This window comes from Halichoerus grypus, chromosome 10, assembly GCF_964656455.1.
Source record: "Halichoerus grypus chromosome 10, mHalGry1.hap1.1, whole genome shotgun sequence".
NCBI lineage: Eukaryota > Metazoa > Chordata > Mammalia > Carnivora > Phocidae > Halichoerus > Halichoerus grypus.
The window spans coordinates 15,316,290-15,332,514 of NC_135721.1; the positions used below are offsets into that span (position 1 = coordinate 15,316,290).

General features: G+C 56.7%; 1 long non-coding RNA gene across 1 annotated transcript; it reads right to left on the reverse strand.

The window, feature by feature from the left end:
- Positions 1-9,285: 9,285 nt before the first annotated feature.
- Positions 9,286-10,076, reverse strand: LOC118548799 (uncharacterized). The gene is made up of 3 exons (XR_004923753.2): positions 9,944-10,076; positions 9,652-9,762; positions 9,286-9,545 (listed from the first exon to the last, which is right to left on the reverse strand). It is a non-coding gene; the product is annotated as an uncharacterized LOC118548799 (long non-coding RNA).
- Positions 10,077-16,225: the final 6,149 nt, after the last annotated feature.

Consider the following 16,225-nt stretch of genomic DNA (forward strand, 5'->3'; position numbering starts at 1 on the left):
CTTCTCTGAGATTCAGTCGCTTCAGCTGTAAGATGGAATATGTCATTGACCTTGAAAGTCCTATGAATGGGACCAGCTGGGGTGGGGTGTGGGTGAGTGGCCCTTATTAATTCATACCATTGTTTTGGTTATTCTCAAGATTTTAGGCTGGAACTTAATTCAGATACAGCTTTCAGAAACATCTCCCTGGTGGCCATGTGAAGAATGGGTCAGCCTAGGTGTGAATACCTTCCATTTCGCCCTCCAGATCCCCCCTCCACCTGCTGCCCTGGGCTGGGGAAGCCCAACCTGTGTGGACAGCGTCAGCTGACTCCTCCACCCCCCCCACCCCCCACCAGACTCAGCCAACAGGGAGCCCCAGCAGGGAGGGGCGTGTGGTGAGAAAGAGACCAAGGTTCTCAGCATTAACTCCCTGCAAGGTGTCTGCAAGCTGGCTGAGCCCATGAGGGAAAGCCAAAGTACTAGGCCTGGTGGACCTCACTAGTTCTCAATGTTCTCCTACCCCTTGCTCACGTGTTTGCAAATTCTTCTGTTTATCTGAATGTGAGTGCAACCTGGCTGATGGACTCAAAGAGAGTGAGACAGGAGAGAGATAGCAGTTAGGAGACCATCGTCATTGTGATGAAGGAAGGTGAAGCAATGGGACTGTGAGGGCAAGGAAGAGCTGGAACTGGGAAGATGGAGATGCTCAGGACCCCAGGAGGTACCCAGGGGCAGAGGCAGGCATTCGGAATGAAAACGATGAGTTTGCAGTAGTACCTGCAGGACACCCAGGTGGCTGGATGCACAAGTGTACCCCAGCCCTCCTGCAGTCCTGATTTTCTGCCCAACCGGTAACCACCACCCACTCCCTTGTCCCAGGCGAGCCACCCTGTTGGGAAGAGCCTGGGAGCCTTGGAGAGGGGTCAATGCATAAATGGTTGCCAGCCCTGTAGATGCAGGGAGAAGGCTCTCAGATCCATGAACTTAGCAGGGAGGAGTGACAGGGCATGCTGGGGCCCTCAGGAGAGGCCCAGGAGGCCTGCATCCCCCAGGGGCCATGGGTGAGTTAAAGCCGGAGCCACCAGCCAGTGATATTGACAAGGGATGCTTCTGCCCATCAGCCGAGGATGTTGAACACGATGAGGCACCTCAATTTGAGATATATTTGGTTTTAAATCTTCCTTTTAACCACCCATCCTTGTGGCTTGTAGGAGGCAGGAAGTTAGATCCAGGCTTTCCTCCAGAGGGGCTCCTGGTACTGGCACGTGGGGGGGGCAGGGGGAGGGGTACCGCCTTCAGACCTCTCCAGGGCTCCCTCTCCTCATAACTGCACTGCCTTCTGATTACATTGTCCTTCCCCAAACAAACACTTGATTGAATATTTCTCGGCTGAGTCACTGCTCAGTTCTCCTTCTCTCAGGAAATCAAACATACTCTGGCTTCGCCTCTTCATCATTCTGACCACGGTCATGCCTGACCTTCTGCTGGGATGGGCATTTAGGCTTCTCTGCTCTCTCTCACCCACACAGCACTGGGCAGTTAGAGTCTTACCTCAGATTCACTGCCTTTGAGAGCTCGGCAGTTTGCCCAACACCGCTCTCCATGTGCCCACGACGAATTACCACATCTCCTTCTCCTGAGAGGCTGGCCTGCCTTCAAGCCCCCCACCCCCACCACCTAAGCCCCAGGTCTGGTATTCATTACTGTCTAGTCGAGGCCTGATTCAGACACATTGCTCCACAGGCAGCCCAGCGGGCAGACAGCTAATGCCTTAGGCAACCCAGGTCTGACCAACTGGTTGGTCAAGTCAGATGGTCATGGAGCTAACAGGAACAGCTATGTGGACCTCAGCCTTAGGAGGCTGAGACAGGGCCCATGGAACAGCCCCTTGCTCTGACTCACCAGGTGATACTGAAACCTTGAAACACGCAGGAAGGCCTTTTTCCCAGAGAGCCTTCCTGGCTCTGCCATCAGGCCTGGGACCTCTCCTTAGGGCAGACACCCAGCAATCACTCCTGCCTGGTCCGTGCAGACCATAGGGTGTTCGTTGGCTGAGCACTGCTTTCTGGATCATTCTTCTGTGACATGCTAGAGACTGCGGAGGACTTGAGCTTTCCAGAAGATCCATTAGGTGCTCAGCTACTGAACCTACAACTTAGTGGGCATGAAGTAATTACCCTGTAGTTCAGTTGTGGGGGTCAGTGTGGAAGATGGAATGAAAAGACGTTATACAAGTTTGTTCATCTTTGTTTCAGCCAAAGCATTTTTGGCTCAGACTTCATGCAAGAAGCAGGTTTCCCGGGGCGCCTGGGTGGCTCAGTTGTTAAGCGTCTGCCTTCGGCTCAGGTCATGATCCCGGGGTCCTGAGATCGAGCCCCACATCGGGTTCCCTGTGCTGCGGGAGGCCTGCTTCTCCCTCTCCCACTCCCCCTGCTTGTGTTCCTTCTCTCGCTATCTCTCTCTGTCAAATAAATAAATCTTTAAAAAAAAAAAAAAAAAAAGAAGCAGGTTTCCCACCACAAAATTCCCCAGGAACACCAAGGTGCTCAGATTACAACTAGGGGCTCCACATCCCATCGCAGAATAGGCCGAGTATCGTAGAATTGGCGGGATGCAAGTCTCCATAGAAATCAGTTGCTAGAGACTTTTTCTTAACAAAAGCATGGACATCCCAGCTCACACAAGATGGTGTTGAACAAGGACGTTTCTGATGAGAATCAGCCACCCTGATTAAGGCTTCTCAAAGACTCCTTGGTGTGAAGAGGGTAAACATCCCTCATGGTCCAGTTCATGTAAGGAAGGGTGACATAGGGGTCCCTACAGAGTGTGGGCTTGATCAGGCATTCTCGGGAAACCCACTGGAAATCAGGAAATCTGACGAGCCCTGTGGAGCAGCCCAGGGCACCTTCACACTTGGGAGCCTTGAGGGCCTGGGGGTTTGGTATCGGCTCCCAAGGCTCTGTTTGGGATCCATTTTCCTAAGTGCCCCGAGGAAGGGGGGAGGGGTGCGGGAAACACCTTCCTGATGGGAAGATCTGCTTCCTGTTGGGATTCCCCTGTTGATCTCCTGAGCCTCAAGGTCACCAAGCAGCCTCTGTGGCAAAAAGTCAGATGAGCCTGGATTCTGGTGCCCAGGGTCGGCGCGGCCTGCAGACAGCTCTTAGGAAACTGTGCCCCCCGGGGCTCATTCCAACTGCACGCACGGGACACTTCCAGAGGTCAGGAGCCCCGGGGGTCATTTGAACAGGAAGTTCTCAGGTTACATCAAATGTTCCATGTCACAAATCCCCCACTGAACCCCTTTTCAGGAAGTCATCAGTCTCGGTGGCCTGGTCGGGGAGGGGCAGGGTATCGTAACGGTCACGAGTAGGTAGCGTCTAGCTGTCCCCCCTGTCTGCGCACCTGGCTACAGCACCAGCTCTCCGCACACCGCCCACGACAGCACAGCACAGGGACACGGCCTGAACTGACATCACCAGGAGCTCCAGCAAAAAGCTGAAAAGAGGGCATCTGGCAAAGGCACCCCGAGACACTGGTGTGAGTGCCAGGGATGCTCCTGCGTTCGGGACGGTGGAGGCAGCGAGGAGAGATGGCCTCACCCTCTTCTCTCTCTGTGCCCATTCCTGTCTCTCCCTCCCTCTGGGTTCTAAGTCCTCCTGCCGTGTCCCCAGGCAGCTGCCCCGGACCTGCAGATCCCACCAGGCAGACACAATTCTTTGTCCCACAGACTGCGAACTCCTCAAACCCGCACCCCATTCCCACTGTGCTTGAGGAGCATCTGTGGGTCAGTGTAAGGGTGGGTGATGAAAAGCAGAGCTGCTTCCACTCAGCCTCAGCCCTGCCCTGGAAGGCTCCTAGAAACTGCTGGAAGTTTCTAGCATTACACAAGGGTCCTCCTAGCACTCCAGGATCCGGCCGAGTGACACCTCCTCCTGGAAGCCCGCCCATGAGTGCGGGCAGTTTTAGAATCAGTGAGCAGCTGCTGAGAAAGTAATGAGGGGAAGCAGAGGACAGGAGAGTATGTGGGATGAGGAGAAGCCACAGGGTCCATCCTGGGCTCTTGTTCCCTAGGAGGCTGGCTCCACTGGTGTGGGGCCCCAGCTCCCGCGGGTCCTTCTTCCAGGTGGCCGCCCGTGGTACAGGTGGCACTGTGGGGACAGGCAGCAGATAAGAGGGACGGCTTTCCTGGACAGGACAAAGGGAGCATCCAGAAAGCCACAGGGAAGCTGCCCCCGCACAGGAGGTGGTGCTGGGTGGGTGGGGGCACCCTAACTGTGGAGTCTGAGCTCCCCGCCTGGGGGCACCCACAGAGCTGACCCCTTCTTCCTGAACCTTCTTCCTGAACCCTCACAGGACATCTTCCCCGAACAAGGAGGGAGTGCTGGGAATCAGGGGCCACTCCTGGCCCCTGACGCACTAGAGCTCATGACATCACAGTCCCCTGCACCAGCATGCCCGTGGGGTGGCCTGCTTTGGCCACTGTGGCACCTGCTACAGGGAAACTGCTCTTGGAGAACCAGCACCCACTTCAGCGATGCCCAGAAAGCCTGGAGCCCCCCACCAACTCACTTCCCCTGCCAGACTTGGTTTCTTAGTTCCTTGTCTTTTCTTATCTCTAGACCTCTCCCAATCAGAAATCCTACCCATCCTTCTAGACCAGCCTTGAGAGCCACCCCCACCCCCTACCCCCCAACACCCACAGCCCTCAGCAGGCTTCTCCCTCCTTCCCTTGCTCCTACAGGGCCTGGAGTCAACTGATGGTACCAAGTGCTTGAGTCTGATGGGTGTCTCCCCAGCAGGACCGTGGGGTCCCTAATGGTCTATTTCACTGGGGAGCCTATTCCACTGGGGAGCCTAGGGCTGGGCATCCTGTAGGTGCTCAGTGGGAACTCGGTGATGGACCGAATCCTCAGCTGCAGCCCCTCTGCCCCCTCCCCCTCCGCAGTCCCCACGCCTGCTGGCCTCAGGAATTCCTGCCTGTGGGTGCAGCCCTGCCCCAGGCTTTGCAGGCCGGAGCCCGGCTGCACGAACTTGGGGCCTGGTCTTAGCAAATGACCTGCCCAGGGAACTCTCAACCACTTCCCACCAGTCCCTGGCCACGGCTCCTTTCTCTTCGAGGAACTAACTGCTATTCTGTGAGTCAGTAACTGGGGACAAAGGGAAAGGGTGGCCTCATGTGACAGCTACAGTCATGGGGGAAGGCGCATCTGCTTCTGCTTCTCCAGAGAGACTGTCCCCTCCATCCCCTCCGGCGGGAAGGAGGCCCCAGTCACGATACAGGTGCCACGTGCATGCAGTCTAACCAGACGGGGTCCTAGACAATCACCCGAACAGCTGAAAGAAACTGTGCTGGGAGCAAGGGGACCCAGGAACTCTTGGCTCCCCCTCTGAGTAGTCAATCCCCTTCTCTGAACCTCCGTTTCAAGGGTATGGCCTTGAGAGCCCTAAGAATCCTCCGTGTTGTGATTTCCAGAAATTCATATATGTGGAGAAGCGCTGAGGGGCAGCCACGTCCTAAAGGATCCACGAGGGCCGTGTCCCAGGCAGCACTGCCTGCCCCTCTGGCTCCAAGGAAGCCTGCAGCCGTGGCCGTGGGTTCCACCCTAGCGCCGCCTGTCACTTGTCCGCGACCCAGCTCTCTGAGGAGACCTGAAGCCCAGGAGGGCAGGAATGTCCCCAAGATCTAAAGCGTGTCCCTGAGCCTGCTGGTCTGCAGCTCTGGGCTCCTTGCCCCTCTTTCCCAGAGGATGCACCCTGAAGGGTCAGTGTCCTAAAGAGGGCCAGGATGTGGAGGGGCTTCTGGCTTTCAAGGGCTGGGATGAAGGCACCGCCTCTCACAGCCCAGCTGGTAAGGCCAGTTCCTCTGCCCAGGAGCGTTTATGGCTACGCTGGTGACTCCATGTGTCTGGGGTGGGGTGGGAGCTGGATGGGACCACATGGCACCAGAGGGAAACCCTGGAGGGGCGGCTGGGGCCGCAGCTGGCCCTATGCCTTTCATCTCCAGATGCCGGGGCCTCCCTCCCCACATGGTGCCCAGAAGGAGCGCAGGCCTTCCCCTCCTGGAAGGCGGCCTGAGGCAGAACCGTCAGTGGGGGGTGGATGGTTAGAGTGGGGTTTCCAGTGGGCTACACCTCCCACAGCCCTTGAAGTGTGTGAGGATTTCTGCATTCAAGGCCCTCCCCTCCGCCCTGCAGCCTCCTTCCAGCCTTTCCAGGGTCATTTCTTAGGGAGGCCGGGGGTGGCCGGAGGATGGCAGAAGGGCAGAGAGGGCGCAGTTGCGTGTGTGCAAGGGAAGCCCTCTCCTCCGGGTTGGAGGGTCGCCCCGAGGCTGACAGTGCATCTGTGCCCACTGGTCACACCTTGAAGGAAGTGTCTTCCTTTCTAATGACAAAACCAAGGCATGTCCCCTCACCACGCCCTCTGCCCGCAGAGCTGGATCTGTCCAGAGGGGGCGCTGTTTCTAATGTGTGCGGAGATGTTCTCTATGCCCCCGATGCCCTGAGGCTGGGCTGGGGCTCACCCATCCCTGGGTGGGAATTTGGGTAAGGAGGAAGGTTTGGAAGGCACACAACAGGTGGGAATTCAGTTCACAAAGTGGCATCCTCTCGGAGCCAGAACATCTTTTTCCCAATTTCTGACACACCTGGTTGTTGACCCCCAGCACTCCCAGCCAGGAGACCAAGGGTTCAGCCAGTCAGCACAGGGCCTGCGAGCCCCATGGCTGCCGCCCAACCAGTGCTCAGCTATCTTGGGAAGCCAAAAAGAAATGCGTGGTTCAATGTGCCCTCCCACCCAAGGCAAGTCCTGCCCTGTGAGCACCTCCCTCAAGGGAAGGATGGGTGGACAGCCTGGAGCCCAGCCCCCTTCCCACAACCACATCTCCAGGCACTGAAGCCCTCGGGTCAGTTCTGATCTGAAGGCCAGGCCGGGCAAGGCCAAGCCCCAGTGGTCTCTGGGATCAGCCAAGTCTCCCGTTTTGGGTCTCAGGTATTCCCTCCCCCAGGCATCCCAGGGCTGGGGTTGGGGGGCACAGATAGGGAGGCCCTCAGCCTTCTCCTCCCTGCACTCTCTCCAGTCAAGTCCACCCCCACCCACCCCCAAGCCTCTGTGGGGAAGCCAGGGGAGAGCCAGGACCTAGGCTGCTTGTGGCTCTGACACATGGGACCTTCCCTAGAAGCCTAGAATAAGCACCCACACAACCAGCGCTTTGGCTCAGGTGATCCCTAGGGGCCCATGCCCCGGGACCCCTCCCGCGCCTCCTTCCCCACCTCACTATGCTCACCAGCCCAGGCCCAGGGAGTCCAGCGGAACACTTGCAAGAGCTGGAGCACGAGCAAAAGAAGGGATGGGGAGCCAGGTCCTCCACGCTCACCCTCCATCCCTCACCCTCCCGTCCCCGGCTCTCAGCCCGGCCAGCAGAGCCCAGGTGTTTCCCATTAAGGCTTTTATTGCGGAGTCTCGGGCTCTGGCTGAAGAAGGCCCAAGGAGCTACCCTCTCCTCCACGCCCCCCACCCCCGGCTGCGCCGACACGGCGGGGCCTGTCCTCTCCCACCACCTAGCCCTTTGTGGGCAGCCTCTTGCCCTCGCTGGGAGGTCACCCAGGGCCCGGCCCCAGGCTCCAAGCCCATTCCTTCCACCCGTCCTTCACACTGCAATAGCCAGAGCATGCTTCTGTGGAACAAAGCTAATTATCCCATGCCCTTACTATTAAATCCACCAAAGGCTGCCCTTTGTGTTTGTGTGTGTTTGTGTGTTTTTGTTTTTTAACAACTGGCTCTGTTTTGTAGCACTGACCAGGTGCCATGATGTAAATATTCCCACCCCAGCTGATTTCAGAATAACAGCGTGAGGTCACTGAACTCGTGCCCCATCAGCACTCACAGGCCAGGAGTTGTTAACCTCAGCACACAGCCATCTCTACCCCTTTCCCCTTGACCTAGGATGCAAAGTCCTCCTCTACTGGCCCCTGTTGTCCCTCCAGCCCCATCTCTCACTGCCTTCCCACCCCCGACGCAGATACCGCACGCGGGAGGGCACCTCGGGTCCCTGAATGCACCCAGCACTTGCCAGAAACAGCATCTCCTGTGTGGCCTGGCCAGCTCCTTCGGTAATACCCAATTCACATGTTTCCTCCTCTAGGCTGCCTTCTCTAACTCCTCAATCCCGATTAGTGCCCGTCCCTGTGACCCTAGAACACTGCCCTTGGACATCTATATTATTTAATAATGCATGTCTGTCCTTGACGCAAAACTCACAGTTCTGCAGAGGCCAGTGCTATGTTCTGGGGTCTCTGGGTCTCAGCCCCTGATCCAGAAGAGGCCTCAAGATTGAGCTGAGGGAGTGAGATGCATGGAGTAGCAAGCCTGGGGCCCAGGGTTTCATGTGAGGAGCTACCCGGGGACTCAAGGCACTCCCTTGGATCTTTCCCAGCAGAGCCCAGTGCCACCTTCTTGGCCAGCTTTCTAGGAGAGCTGCAGGACAGGGACAGGGGACCTGGCCCATACTGCGGGAAGGGGCATCCTCCCCACTCCTGGGTCTGAGATTCACCAGGTGCCAGCCCCAGCCTGCCCCCTGGCACAGAGGGGCACAGAGCTGGCGGGTGCTGGGGCCGAAGTGACCTGCCGCCCCTCCCAGTTGTTTGTATCCTGGTGACCATGGTTTCCTGTAGGGCGGGCTATCATTATTGACTTTGGCACCAGCACCCAGGCATTTCGGGGAGGCCACCCTTTCCCGTGCCTGGGAAAAGCCTCAGGGGTGGCTGGGGCAGCCCCGGCCTGGAAGAGCCCCCCACCCCCAGGTCCTGCCCAGGTGGTCCTTTGTGACCAGAATGGGAGAGACAGGAAGCAGCGGTGGTACAGGGAGGGCCCTGGGCTTCCAAGGGAAAAAGACTGGGTTTGCACGTCAGCTTGGCCACTCAGCAGCTGTACAAGGTAACGGCGTGGGGCCTTGATTTCCTCATCTGTAAAACGGAGGTAGTTATGCCTGCCTTTCAGGGCTTTTGTGAACGTAAGAGTAACATCCACTGTTTATGGAGTGCTTTGTCCACAGCAAAACGTACTTTACTCACATTATCTATGTAATCCTCCCCCCCCCCCCCAGAGCCCTATGAGATCAGACCTATTAGCCCCATTTCACAGATGAGAAAACAGCAAGTGAGGTATAACTCCAAAGCTCCTTCTCCTACCACTATGCTCCCCAGTGTCCCTAAAATTAGAGGGCAGGTGTGTGCGGGGCCTGGCACATTCTAGGCACAGGATAGATGAAAGCTCTTAATAACTATCCAAAATCCTGCTGTCCGGCATATATCAGGAGATGGAATTTTTAAAAAATTTCTTTCAAAGTTTTATCTGAACCAGAAGGTAGGCAGTTGTGCTCCTGATTTTCAGATGAGGAAAACGGAGGCCCGAGGTGGTGAGGGCTTCTCCACAGCCCCGCAGCTAGGTCCCGCAGACCCTGGCTAAGCACCAGGCCTGGGCTCTGGGCCTGCCCTCTGCAGTGGGAGGGCAGCGTCTGGCTCCTGGGACAAACCTGGTGTGTCTGCGGGTGCAGGCCAGGAAGAAGGCTGGAAAGACAGGGCCAAGAAGGGCTGACCGTGGGGCCTGGACTGAGAGGGGGCAGAGAGGCCAGCTCCCCACCTCCTCCCCCACCACCCTCTCTTCTGCCCCTACCTTGGGCCACATAACTGAGTTGGGATGGGGGGCAGGGGAGCACGGGGCGCCTGAAGCTCCAGCCCCGGGACCTTGCGCATGTCTCTCTTCTCTCCAGACCTGCGTCCTCACCTGGCGAATGGGAGTGCTAATAACACCAGCACCAGCCCCAGTCCCAGGACATCATGAGAATGTGAGGGGCTCGTGGCTGTTACTCCCCCGGCTCCGCGGGTGGGAGCCCAGCTGGGGAGGGCCCTGCCAGGCTGCACTGAGCCACAGCTGGAGCGCACATCTCGGGGACAGCCCAGCCCACCTTGCACACAGCGAAGCCCTGCTCTTCGTCTGCAGTCCGAGGCCCGACGGCTTCTTGTCTGTCACACCAGGAGATGAGACTTCTCTAATAGGTTCCAGTGGTAGCACATCTCATATGCATGGCAAAACATCCTAATTTAAAAAGAGAAAAATATATAAACATTTCATATAGCTTTGATAACCCGTCATACAGGGAAAAGCGTTTGATAAAATTCTTCCTCCTTCTGTGGACTATGGACAGCCAGCCACTAGCAGATCTGGAACAAACCCATGTCCTCGGGTTCTGTTGTGGCTTAGGAGTAGCCAGGCTGGACCCACCCGGGAGGCTCAGCTGCTTCTGCACTGGGGGCCCCTGGGGCCTGGTGTAGACCTTCTTCCCCTGACCCTCAGGCTGCAGGGACCCCGTCCCAGGAGGGTGAGCACCGGGGTCTGCATCATCAAAGCCCCTGGGCGTGGTTAGCAGCAGGTCTGGTCACCCTGCCCTGGCAGGATTCTGGAAGGTGTGAGGGGTGATCTCACCTCTGGCTACATCCTAGGAGATGGGGAGACTGGGTTTGGAGGGAGAGAACACTAGCTGGTGATGTGCACGCTGGGGCCCCCGACGCCTTGCTAGCCCGTGGTGCTGTCCCTGGTTTAACCACAGTGTCTGTTACCACAAGGCAGCAACAGACCAAATGCTGTCCCCCTAGTACCTTACTGAGTCCTCAGGACGCCCTGTGAGGGAGATCACGCGACCGGTAGATGGAACCACCAGGATTCTGAGCCCGAGCATCTGGTTCCAGTCTTTGTCGCAACCACCATGCTATTCTGCCTTCTCCATGAGCTGTGAAGGGGTGACCACATCTGCTCCTCCCCACACCACCTTCACTTTGGGGGTTAACAGGAGCACTAACAGCTCCCATCCTGAGAAGCCCTTACACCTGGGGCTGCCGGGGCAGGTGTGCCAGCCAGTGTGGGTCCTGGCCGCTCAGGGCGTCTGGCCTAGGAAGGGCTCTATAGATCCAGGATTGAAGATGCTCCCCTGCCAAGGTCTCTGGGGTCCAGATCGCCCGGTGGACAGCGGGGGGCGGGGGGGGGCGCGGTTCTGAGGCAGCCCAGGGACGCCACGCAGGCTTCCTCTGAGGCTCACACAGGGCCTCATGCTTGCTTGCCTCCCAGGTCTGCAGAGTTAGCATTTTGCAGCTTGTGAGCGTGAGAGGCCCCAATCTGGCCTGCCCCTGTGGTTGCGCAAGCGTTGCCTGGGTCAAGGAGCCAGCAGGGGCCAATATCCTGTTTTCCAGGTTCGAGGTTCACGGGCCTGGAGGAAAAGGTCCTTGTTCTTACTGGACAAAAGTATAATCCGCTAACTGAGCCAGGCCCCAAATGGGGAGTCTTTTTTAATTCACCAGAGGTGCTGCATGGGCTGCCTCAAAGGAGGAGGGACAGTCAGCCCAAGAGCCCCTGGAGCAGGGGTCCCATCCTAGCCTCTGGCCCGGGTCTCTCTCCTCCCTAGGGACCTGCGAATCTCAGCAGGTTCTCACGGGTAACCTCTCCCTCAGGCTACAGGGATCACGCCTTCTGGATCTGAAATCAGGATCTGAAGTTGGACAAAGGCAGTATTGATGTGTGAATCTAGAAATAAGGAAATCCTCACAGTTGAAGAGCACTTGGGTTGTTCTAGTTTGGGGGATTATGAGTAAAGTCACCACATCGCTACCATGGAATACGATTCAGCAATAAAAAGCAACAAAGCTCCTGATACACCAACAGCTTGGACGGAGCTCAAAGGCAGTCTCCTCCTAAATGAAAGGAGCCGACTCAAAAGGCTTCATGCTATATGATTCCATTTATAGGACATCTGGAAAAGGCAAAATTCCCAGGACAGAAAACAGATCAGTGGTCGCTAAGGGGCTGGGCGGGGAGGGTCTTGACGACAGAGGGGCGCCGGGGAGTTTTCAGGGTGCTGAAACTGTTCTATGCTGTACTTGTGAGGGCGGTTACATGGCTGTTTGCATTTGCAGAAGAATTAATTGTAGGACAATAAGAATGGGTTTTCCTGTATGTAAAACAGATCTCAATTTTTTAAAAAAAACAGAAAATTACATTTCCTTTTCTGTCCCTTTTTCCACTCATTTTGACCTCAACATAAACTTGAATATCAACAAATCTGACTTAATGGATATTTCCAGCATGTCTCCTGTGTGCCAGGCCCTCTGTTCTGCCCAGAGAGGGGAGTGGCACCCAGAGGCCTGCGCTCACTCGGGGACACCCCCCACCCCTGCCCCTCCTCAGCTTGTGTCATCAGCTCCTACCTCCTCCCACACCTCCCAACATGCGTGCCGAGGCCCAGTGCACCCCTATTTCCCTCTTAGGGGCCTCTGGATTGCTTCGGCCTCATGCTGACTGATGAAGGTCAGTCGGTAACTCTGTGCTGAAATACTAGAATTTCTGAGACGTTTCCATGGTTTATGGGACCATAATATTTGAAATGGGAACCTGCGAACCAACTTTGACACCTCCCTCCTCCTTGTCACCCCACCCCTCCCACGCCCCACACAGTCAGGGAAGGGGGGGGACACAAACTAGCAGGCAGGTGTCCTGAGGGGGCTCAGGCCTACGTGGTGGTTTATCGATATGAATCCTATGTCACAACTTTTGAGGAAGGCAATTGGCAATGTTGTGGTTTTTTTTTTTTTTTCACTGACCCCAAAGTGCCCCGGACTGTTGCGCCAAAAAAAAAAAAAAAAAAAAAAAAATCAATCCACTGGCGCGTCCTGTTGGTCTTCCTTTCTGAATATCTTAACACCTTTTCCCAAGACCACTGCTCGTTCCAGGCCATGTACCTCTCACAGGGACCCCTGCACCGGCCTCCCAGCTGACCAGCCCCCCATTCCCCTCACCCTGCAGCCAGAGGGATATTTTGCTCCTTCAAAATCACGGGCACACCAGGAGCCCGCGCCAATCCATTAGGAAAACACAAAAGGCCCATTCGACAAACAGACCAAAACTGAAGAAGCAGTTGCCCTACAAAAAAAGAAATCAAATAGCAAAAACCCATACAAAGATTCCTAAGTTCATTTACAGTTAAATAGATGAAAACCAAAACAACGGTGTGATACCATCTGCGTCCCCCAGCCCCGTGGAAAAGGAAAATGGAACTCGTGGCCGGTATGCGTGGTGACCTGTGAGGGGGTGTCTACGCGTCTGTCACACGCAGCCTGGACGTGGCGACCGCTGTGGCAAAGTGGTGAAACTCTTGGAGGGTCATCGTGAGGGACACCCCCTTCCACCCAGAACCCAGTGCTAGGAGGGGCCCGTGGTGTGGACTCGGAACAGCGCCCTACATCTGCCTCCCGAGCTGCCTGCAGCGGCGGCTTCCAGCAGTGGTTGCAAGAGCGAAAGCCTGCAAACAAGGTGCCCCCCAAGAGCGGAGAGTCGAGTCAGTAATGCTCTGTCCGGACCAAATGCTCCGCAGACGTTAAGAAGAACGGAGTAGGGCCGACATGACCCTGGTCAGGGAAAGGAGCTGCAGATCTCCCCCTGTGAGAGCCATTCCTTCGCTTGCAACTCTTGAAAGCACAGGCTTATCCTCACAAGTGTATGCATGGAAAAACTTCTGGAAGCACGCACCAAAAACCTGTTAAATGAAATTGCCTTTGGCGAGGGAGACAGGTGGGGAGGAGGCTTTCTCTTTTCATGGTGTACTTTGCTGTTCTGCTTGGATTTCTAATCATGGACACAGAGGATTTTGATTTTTAAAGTGTCATCGGGAAATATCTGGGTGGTGGGATGTGAGGCCAATTTGGTTTTCTTCTTTGTACTTTTCTATATCAAAAAGAATCAAAATCAATGTGTTTAAATGTTGCAAAACAAACAAAAACTTTCGCTGCCCTGGGGATAAAGTCCACGCTCCTGAGCTCGCCCTGGGAGGTCCTTTGGCGCCAGCGGCAGCTTCCCCTCCGGTCTCCCGACTCCTGGGTCCCCGCCACAGCCAACCCCATCCGCTTTCCCCACGCCAGAGCCCCTTGCTCACTCTCTTACCTCTGGGCCTTTGGCAGTGCTGTTCCATCTACCTGGAACACTCGGCCCCTCCTCCGCCGGCCTCTTCCTTACGTCTTCCTCCTCCTCCAGCCTGGCGCCAGGCGCCTGCCCACCCTCCCCCCCGCCGGCAGTCCCGCCCTGCCTGGCTGGCTCCCCAGCACCCTGGCCTCACCTCTGCCAAGCCAGTGCTCCTGTTATGCGCGGAGGGCCTCTCTGCCGGCCAGCACTCCCCCACCCCCCGCACTACCTCACAAGGGCCTGGAAGGTAGGGCCAGGGCGCGCGTGCCCCGCATCCAGGGCCCAGCACTGTGCCTGGCACACAGGACGCTCCAGGAACGGCTGGCGGGTGACCCCCCGAGGGGAACGAACACACGACACAGCTGGCGCGCGGGCTCGTCCCCGCAGCGGGCCTGGTTGCGGGCTGGGGTCCCGGGGCCTCGGGCCCGCTGACGCAGGCTGGGGGGGCAGACGGAGCAACCCGCAGCCGCGCCGCCCGCTCGCTCCACGCTGGCTTCTATTTCCTCTGCGGCGGGCGCCAAGGCCCTGAACAAATATTTTCCTGGAGTGGAGGAGCGGCTTAGCTCCCAGCCCTAAGTGCTGGAAACACCGCCGGGTAGGGCAGGTTCCAGGAACCAGAGGAGGAGCGGGGTCTGGCTGCAGCCAGGGAGGGGGGCCCTCGGGGGGGCACGGTGCCCACCCTCCGGGCCCGCTGCGGCCCGGCCACTCCACCAGCCCGTCACCCTCCGCAGGAAGCAGCCCACTTGCTCTGTGCAGCTCAAGGCTGGGAAAGGCTTTTGCCCCGGGCCTCTCTGCCCATAAATTAGAATCCTCTGGCATCCTGAAGAAAACGTAGGCCATGTGGGCCTCCCTCGTTTTTGCTGAAAAAGCTACAGTGGGGTTTAAAGGAACTAATTAGAATCTCAGAAGCCCTTTTAAAAGCTCCCCCCCAACCCCCACCACCCGCTGTAACTTTCTTCTTGCAGAATAACATACACAGAGTACACTCATCTGAAGCGTATAGCTTGATGATTTCCTTACATACACAGACACCCTTGTAATCACCACCTACATCAAGCCAGAGAAGCTTCCAGAGAAGGTTCCTTTCGTGTCCCTGCCGTACAGACCCCACACCCCCGGCAGAGGCACTACTGGCTTCTATTTTTTTTTTTTTTTTTAAGATTATTTATTTATTTATTTGAGACAGAGAGAATGAGAGAGAGAGAGAGCACATGAGAGGGGGGAGGGTCAGAGGGAGAAGCAGGCTCCCTGCCGAGCAGGGAGCCCGATGCGGGACTCGATCCAGGGACTCCAGGATCATGACCTGAGCCGAAGGCAGTCGCTTAACCAACTGAGCCACCCAGGCGCCCCACTACTGGCTTCTATTAACACCGATTAGCTCTGCCTGTTGCGGAGCTTTGTGTAAGTGGAATCATGCAGTAGGGGCTCTTTGGTGTCTGGTTTCTTGAGCTTTATACGTTGCCTGTGATGTTGTGTGTGAAGCCGGTTTGTCCTTTTTGACTGCTGAGTAGCATTCCACGGTATGAATGCTATCAGTTTATTCATCCGTTGTCCTGTTTGGGGGTTGTTTCCACGCTTGGGCTATGGTGAATGAAGCTTCCAGCACACACACACGTGCTCATTCTACTTGGATTATATGCAAGGCATATGTTTCTCTTCAATAGACACTGCTCCAAAGGGCTCAGACCCATCGGCTCGCTCTCCAACCACATGGCTCCCCACGCCCCCCCCACTATCGTCCATCTCTAATGTCAGCCTTTGTGGTGGGTGTGGTGGTGTCTTGCACTGTGAATAAGCTTCTAAAGACGACTTGACTTTCAGAGCAAGACAGCAGCACCAGGTGGCTACAATGAGCGCCCCAAAGGCAAAGACTCCCTGTTTGCAGTGAGCGCATGCGTCATGCTGGATCATAAGAAAGCGCCTGCCCTCAGGAGGCACCCAGGGAGCGGGACGCCACCGTGGAAGCAAATCCCTCGGTGACATGGTGAGCGGTGCCCGAAGCTAAGGGGCACGGAGGACACAGGGCTCTCCCTAGAGCTGTAGCTCAGGCTGGAAGTGAAGCAGGTGTGTGATAGCACGGCCGAGGACCCACTTGGGGGTGCGTTTGCCCTCACACCCACATTCGGAGTGGGTGTAGAGCTGGCAAGGCTCAAGGATGGCCCTGGGTGACAGGGTGCAATGGTGTTGGGGATGGGAGGAGGCCAGGAGGCCAGGTAAGGGCGGTGCCCACGGCCAGGCAGGGCTG